Here is an 8,828-nt window from a genome sequence, read left to right as displayed (position 1 = left end):
TAAGTATAAAGTATTAATTAAAGTATTTGTATAGTTGTCACACAGATCGCCCAAACTTGATTAGGACTGATAAAGTAATTTATTGGTTTAAATAAGTGAGCAAATTAAAGTATAGGAAACATAATATATATTAATTGAAATCAACGGTTAAAATAATTGGTGTACTGGTACTCCCAGTGCACCTGAAATGTTTTCTAAAGTATATATTGATCCTTAAAATAGAAGTAAAAAAATTGTTGGACGAAACGGATTAATCAGTTTATTTGGATTAATCTGGTTATTTTTTTATTGTATTGTCTGCATAAGCAATGTCTAATTAACAAAAAAAAAAATCAATTCCTAGGTTAAAAAATATCAATTTTAGATCAAAGTGTTTTGCCTCTTTAATATATATTGTTATTTGAAACTTAAAATATTTTAGTTAGAACTTGAGATATTCAAATTGGATTATTAAAAATTTTGTTAAAAATATTAAGTAATAAAAAAATAATGAGAAAAAGTTTTTTTTTTGGACATGGGCCATTAAGGTCCGAGCTACCCAACAGAACAACACAGCCCAATCCCAACCCAACCTAAATATCCTAATTCATTCAATCTATTTTGAAGCGCACACACATTTTCCTATCTTTTCCCCCTCAAATGATGCAGCACCAACTATGAGGATTCATTGGATTGTGAAGCTGATCGATGTCCTTCTTCTATAATCCATGTAAAACTATTGCCTGTGTATCAATGCTGCATTTTATCCCATCATTGGGTGGTGGATGGCAGGTAACTTTTCTTTCTCCTCTTCTTGTAGTATGTGTTGTTGGCTTGTTGCATTTAATTTCTCAGCAGCTCTCTCTGCATGCTCATGTTCTAGTAATCTAGCCTTGAATATGTCCATGTTTGGGTTTAATTCTGTTTTCCGGTGAATTATTTGATTTCTTGCTTTCCACACCTCCCACATGAGAAATCCTGCTTTACTAATGTAGTATATGTAATCCTTTGAGTAAATATCCATAGTTGTCCCTGAAATTCACGCAATTACTCATAGTAATCCCTAAGATCCCAATTTTTTCATTGTAGTCCTCCAGATAGAGCTCCGAGCACTCAAATTGGTCCCTGGCCGTATTTCAGGTGATGACTCATCACCGAAGCGCTGACATGGACGCAGATTGCCACGCTGGAGGGCTCCCAACGGCTAACTGAGCTGGCTAATTTGCAATTTGTACCCATATTGGTCCCTCGTACTATATATAACCCTAAATCCCCAAATTCAGATACTTCATCCCTTCGTCTTGTTCATCTCTTCTTCTTCTTCTTTCATACACTTGTTTCTACTCTCACACAGTTTCAGCTGGGGCTGCTACTCATGTCGATGATGGGTGGTGGTAGCACTGCAGGTTGAAGCTCTGTTCGTTCCCCATCTAGCTGGAACCGGAGTAGAACGCAAACGAAGAGCAGAAGATCGGTCCCGCCAGAATGGTGCGGCTGTGGCTGCAGGCCGGTCCTCAGATGGTCTGTCACAGATTCGAATCCGAACAAACTGTTTTATGGCTGCTCCAACTATAATGTGGGTTAGAATAATTACTTGTGTTGTTATGATTCTCCTCCCCTGACTATTCTTGTGTTGTTCCTCTCTGAACTTTGATCCTTTCTTGGTTACAGACAAGTGGAAAGAGATGTTGCGGGCTTTTTGTGTGGGCCGGGCAGATTCTGTGAATGAGGAATAGGTTGAGAAGTCAGAATCGTGTGGTGATGAAGTGAAGATGAATTTTGATTGGAGGCTTCGAAGGTTGGAGGAGGATGTCCAGATGCAAAAAGTGATTACCCAGTTGTTAGTGTTAGCTGTGTTTGTATTTGTTGGAGATAAGTGTGTATGTCCAACAAAATACTATTGTGAATTATTATTATTATTATTTCTTTTTATAAGAATAAACTTTTATAATTTATGATAGTGTCCTTAATTAAAATTAGAAACGAATAATTACGATAGGGATCGTAATAATGAGATATACGTTTTTTGAGTACTTTTAATTTAAATTGTTCTTAATCGTAGAATCACTAAAAATGGGACATTAGTGATTCGGATAGATTAATATATATATAATAGTCTTCATTGGATGAAGATTAATAGATCTCATTTATTAAATTATATATATAAATGGTATATATAGAGATATAACCATTGAACTGACTCACTCTAAGAATTCCTAATGGTTATAGTTACTGTGTATTTGTCAATAGGATATTCTTATGATGAAAATAATATTAGAATTTTTCTTTGACCTACGACTATCATAGTAATTGACAATGTATTTGTTATACTTTGATTCCGGACACCTAACACCCTACGGTGTTAGTTGAATGGACATTGGGTATGATTTAAATACTTGTAGAATTAATGATTAGTCAAAATGGAATCCATCAACTATGATAATGAGTTTGAACTCTACGATTATAATGAATTGAATAAACAATGCCTTGGCCAAGGGGTTTGAATGAATTAAGAAATGAGTTTCTTAAGTCATTCATAATTCATTATAATAATGGTAACAAGTTAGAGTTTGACAATTAAACCGTACTCTAAAAGTTAGCCAAGAGCTGAAAAGATGGAAGGAGTTGTATTTTTTGTTCATCTTGGGTTCATAATAAAAATATTATTACTTCATACTATCGGGTCATCAAGGAGCGTTGCTAGACGCCAACCTTGATTAGTAAATTTAGTATGACTAATTTACTACCCGCTTAGTATTGAACCTATGGGGTCACACACTAACGAGTGTTCTAATCCTTGGTAAATAATCATTTAATTATTATTTTGATTTGATCAAATAAATAATTATATTAATTCAAATGGAATATTATTATATTCTTTGCTAGCACCATGAATATAATAATATGATAATTGAGAATATTAAATAATTAATTATTTATTCTATGATGAGTTTTAAATATGGATAAGATCCCAACTGATTCTGTTTCAAATTAAATTGTAATTTGATTCACAAATCAGTCACTAATCTCATACTATATATATGTGTATATGATAAAAGAAAGAACACATAAGTTTTTCTTTTACCTCCACATACACAAATATTCCAATTCTTAGTGAAGAATTGCTGGTGCAAGGAGTTGCAAGAAATTTCTCAGTTAAATCCATTAGTCAAGGAGTTGACAACAAGGATCAGTCTCGGTGTGGATACACATAGTACCTTCGTACTATCGAAGGAGAAAGTTTTCATTCACTAGGGTACTCAGGTATTGGCATCTAACCCATCTTATTTCAATAAAGTTTTAAGCACAAAATAAATCAATAGGATTACTTTATTACTTCCGCTGCGTGTTATGAACACTTGATGTAAAAAACTGCTTGATGGAATGAAAAATGTTGTTAACTATGAAACTGTTGTTAAGATAAATTCCATTGTTTATCAAAAAAACTGCCTGTTGATGGAATGAAAAATGCTGTTAACTATGAAACTGTTGTTAAGATATATTTCACTATTTATCAAAAAAATAAAAAAAAAACTGCTTCCACCTGAATAGTAAACCACAAAACATAGTATATTAAGATAAATTTCATTGTTTATAAAAAAACAACAAAAGATGAAGATAAAAGGCAGCCTAGAAATCATTATGCTGCTATTTGTAGTTTCATCAAAAGCATGACATATCAAAAAGGCATTTGGATCACAATTCACCATCTAGTCATTGTACGATGGAAAAGAATAATTACACAAAACAGAAACTCCTAAATATGGCTGAATGAGCTTCTGGTCCAAGCATCCATCGGCCACTTCTCTAAATATGCCCAAGCATCCTCATTTAACATTTTGATCTTGTCCATTCCATCTCTGAATTCTTGGTATGTTGTTGCCCTTGCACATTCCCACAAAAGTTCTCGTAGTTGTAAGTCCTTTCAATTCTTGTTGAAATTTTTTCATAAATGCCAGACGCAGAAACGGTGATGCACATCAGGCATCACCTCTTTCACTGCTGATATCAGTCCCTGCCAGATTCAGAAAACATTATACATATATAGCTTCAACAAAATGTACACATATATGACCCTGACTTTATATTCGTGACCCATAATAGTCCCTAACATTTATGCTTATCCCCATAAAGGTCCTTAAAATTTACAATCGATCTCCATAAAAGTTCCTAACAGATATGCATATAATCAGACAATGATTCAGGAGCTAAACTATAAACAAAAAACATGTGTTATAATGCAATTGGAGTGACAAATTTCTTCTAAAAAAGATGGTATCAAATGAATAAACTTGTTTACCATAGGTACCATGTAAAAAATTGGTAAGAACATGGGGTATGTTACTGTTGAAAAGCTATCATCAATTAAGTATTGAAGACAAAAAAGAACAGAACATATAAGAAAAAACCTATACCTCAATTTGCTTTGGTCAACTAAGGCAATAGCAATCTATTTCCCTGACAATATGAGAATGAAAATCTCTTTTCCACTAATTGATCTACACTGCAAAATGATGGAAAGGTTTTCTGACTAAATGTTATAAATAAATTACAAAATTGCTAATGAATAAATGCATCAAGTTGTTAGTTTCCTCAAGTCCAACAAATCTGGCAGAACACAACTTTATTTTTTATTCTTTTTTTTTGTGATAAAAACACCACTTTTATTTTCCTATTCTTATTAAAAGTGTAACTAATTTTCCACCATTCAATTAGTTCTTGTTAAAATCTAAGTATAACAATAAATCATTAATAGACCTGATGTCAATTTCAGATTCCACTGCTTTTTGAAATAGCATATCTAGTCTGACTAGATTATTAGGCAATTCCTCCTACACAACATTTATCACAAATTTCAAAGAGGCATTTATCCAAGCATGGAAACATTTTAGGCAAAACAAGTCCACCTTGCTGTCAAACTTAACTATATAGTAATCAATAGTGTACTTCAAGACAATGTAAGCTTTGATAAATTTACTGTAGTACTAGTATATTTTAACTCATATCCAAATCACTATCAAATAAAAACTCATCTCTTAAATTCATCTTACTACAAAAACTTAAGTGCACAAAAATAAAATTAAGATAAAAGCTCATTATTTGCCCCTGAAATTTTTGGAATATCAACATGCTCTTGGAAAGATTATAACAAGTGGTCCTCAAATAGAAGTAATTAGTCCAGGAGCTACTGCAGGACGGCCAAAAAAAAAATCACTCCAAGATCAAGTGAATCTCTGAAAAATTAAACTGATATTTGAAAAATTGTTCATAAGCTGGGATTTTTTTTGTTGGCACCTTGGGCTGGGTAGGAGTCTTTGACACTGGTGGTGGCTGTGTGACTTTAGATGTAGTATGAACTTTGGTGTTGGAGTGTGACATCAACACCTCAAGAACACATTTTTGAACCATATCCCTGTTTTATTCCGGTTAAATATAGCAACCCCACAAACTCCAACCAACCTTCAAACCCTAGACACTACAACGACCCCAAAATTTCCGAACCTCAAACACACAAATAACTTGCATATCAACAACCAACACTGAATCGAAAATGCAAAGTAAAAAAAGGGAGGGAGATTACCTTGAATACGATCACAAAGTCCGAACCTCTTGCTTCTGGTGATGGAGGGGAAGAACGAAAACCTCTTGCTTCTTCTTCTCTCAACTTTTTCAACCCAGGGATTAGAATCCTACGGTTACGCCATTGATGAGTATACGAAGATGGAGTCAGAGGGTGGAAGAAGAAGAGACGAGTGAAGTTTGTATTGGCGAGAAAACTGATATTTATGTTAAATAACGTCAAAACGGCGACATTTTTGGCTATCAAGGGCACCAAACTAAAACGACGCCGTTTTGGAGCCTTCCAGCGTGGCAATCCGCAGCCACGTCAGCACTCCGGTGATGAGTCATCACCTGAAATATGGCCAGGGACTAGTTTGAGTGCTCGGAGCTCTATCTGGAGGACTACAATGGGAAAATCGGGATCTTAGGGATTACTATGAGTAATTGCGTGAATCTCAGGGACGACTATGGGTATTTACTCGTAATTATTTCCCATACACTTTCATTCTGTTGATAAGTTCTAGCATCCAACATCCTAGTGAGGAGACTGTTTGTGTATTGGGGCTCCATTGAATTTGAGCTCCAAACCATACAGCTCTCATCCATGGACATAATAACCTGGGCCATCCTGTTCTTGGACCGAGTCACTCTGGGTAACATTTAGAGCTTTTGCCTCAGATCACATATGATCTGGCTAAGAGACGTTTCTTTTTTGTATTATCGATGAAATATGAGAACATGTGATGTTTTCTATATAACTCGTCTCTTCACATATATTGCTCTTTCTATTGATTCTTACTTTCATTGTGCATAATACGCAGAATTTCTAATGGTGGTTGCATGCTCCAATTTAAATGAAGGTTCCCTAATTCTGCTTCTCTGGCCACTTTATGTGCAAGAAGATTTCCTTCTCTAGGAGTCTAAGTTATGCCCCTACCAGGTAATTGTTCCAATAACAACTGAATATCCTGAATAATTGCCCATGCTTCACCAATTGGACTCTTGGATTTAATTGCTTGTATGATTTTTAGATTATCTGATTCAATGAGAACTTTTTCCATGAACAAATTATTTGCAATGATTAGAGCTTGTCTGATTGCTAAAGCTTCTGCTACTGTGACTGAGTTTGCTTGAATTAATCCTGTGAAACCTAATAAAATCTTTCCTCTATTATCTCTGTACACCACTGCTATAGCTCCTTTGCCTGTATTCTTTTTGAAAGAAGCATCCACATTTGCTTTGATCCAATCCGCAGGGGTGGCCTCCAATGAACCTCTCTCGTTCCTTTTTGAACCTGTCTTTCTTTTAAATTTATCTTCTTTTCCGCTATTCTCCAAAACAGATTTTCCATTAGTTTAGCCCTCTTTATAGTCCATCTAGGATTAATTTCTTGCTGCTGGTACACTTTCTGATTTCTAGTCTTCCATATCTCCCACACCAGAAATCCTATTTTACTAATTCTTTTATTTTCCTCCTCCCCCCTACTAATTTGATTTTTTGTATGATTGTCATAAACCAGTCTCCAAACTCAGTAACTGTTTCTGTTGTTGGAATACACTGACAATCAGCTCCAAACCATGCAGCCCTTGTCCACTCACATAGCAATAACGCATGCTCTGTTGTCTCCACCTCTTTAGTACAAATCTGGCATATAGGACTCCCAGCAATTCTCTTCTTGAACAAATTTGAATTTACCGGCACGATATCATGGGCTGCCTTCCACAAAAATGATTTGATTTTAGAGGAAACTTCCATTTTCCAAATTTCTTTCCATAACTCCCTCCTAGCATCACTTGTGGATGGGTTCCCATGATCTCGAGATTGAAATTCTCCTTTTGCTGCGAAATAACCTGTCTTTATGGTATATATACCATCATCTCTTGCAGGCCAGTATAAATCATCCTCCTTATTCACAAAACTAATTGGGGTTCTAATGATAGCATCACAAATTTCTGGCGAAAACATGCTTCTGATTTTTCTCTCATTCCAACCCCTTCCCTCTTCAATGAGCTCTTCAACTTTCTGATTATCTTGTCTACCATTCCCCAGCACCTTACCTACTTCAGCTATCCAATTATCCCTCCATATATTAATTTTTGACCCATTTCCAACACTCCACTTTCCTTTCATCCTTAGCAATTCTCGTCCATGCAGAATGCTTTTCCATATCCACGAAGAATTCTTCCCAACCTGCGCCTCCCAGAAATTGCCCTTTGGGTAATAGACAGCTTGTAGAATTTTTACCCAAATTGCATCAGGATTCTTCAAAGCTCTCCATGCTTGTTTTGCAAGATGCGCTATATTCTGCATTTCTAAGGTTAATTCACGGGTTAATTGACTCGAACCTATTAATCATCTCATTTTTACAAGCATATTTGAAACAAAAAACCTGTTTCAGTTAAGGTGGGTGAACGATTGACTTGACCAATCCCTTTTATGAGTCAATTGGTCTAAGTTACTTTTACTCACAAAGTTGTCTATTACCATAATGCATTTCTAAAAAATAAAATATCATATCCTTATTGAATTTGGATCTTCTAAATTTTAAATTTGTATTTTAGAGGATAAAGTATAATCTTCTACCCTTAAATGGTTTCTCTCTCATATTTATTCTTGGTCCTACCTATAAAATAAATAGTAAGAGACACTTTACTCTCTAAAGTGAAATTCAAACTTTAGAGAATCTAAATCCATCCTTATTTTCCCAGATAATATTTGCGATGATTGTAAATTGAAAAATGTTAAAAGACCAATAGAATTTATCGTTTAGTCATCGATGTTTAAATATATAAGCTAAAGTATATTGTTAAATTACTAAACTAAAAAAATTAGATTGATGATTAAAAATAATAGTCAAAAAAGAATAAATTTTAGTAGCTCTCTACCATTTCTATTGTAAACTTGCTTTATTTTATCTCCATTCTATCTAGTAAAAATAGTAAGCCAAAACCTCCATACGAAGAGGCTCAGTATTTTGCATCACCGGACGTTCATTTAAAAAAACATCGACAAATAGAACTTTGGGAAAAGGCCCAAAAAATTTTATCGGTTGTATGGCAATTTGATGTAGAATTTCTCCTGCACTTTCCTGTGTAACCAAATAGAGCAACCGAACAAGTCCAAAGCTTCACGTGAAATTAGGTGTGCCATTGGGCATGAGGTTCAAATCTGCCTTTTTGAACAGGTGCTAGAACCAAGATCTTTTCTTGCTTCATTAATATCCATTAATATCCGTTACCAAGATATACATGTTAGCAAAATCAATTCCTTTTATACAAGTCAGGGAG

This window comes from Arachis ipaensis, chromosome B09 (assembly GCF_000816755.2).
Source record: "Arachis ipaensis cultivar K30076 chromosome B09, Araip1.1, whole genome shotgun sequence".
Classification (NCBI taxonomy): domain Eukaryota; kingdom Viridiplantae; phylum Streptophyta; class Magnoliopsida; order Fabales; family Fabaceae; genus Arachis; species Arachis ipaensis.
Note: the sequence above shows the minus strand (reverse complement) of the source record.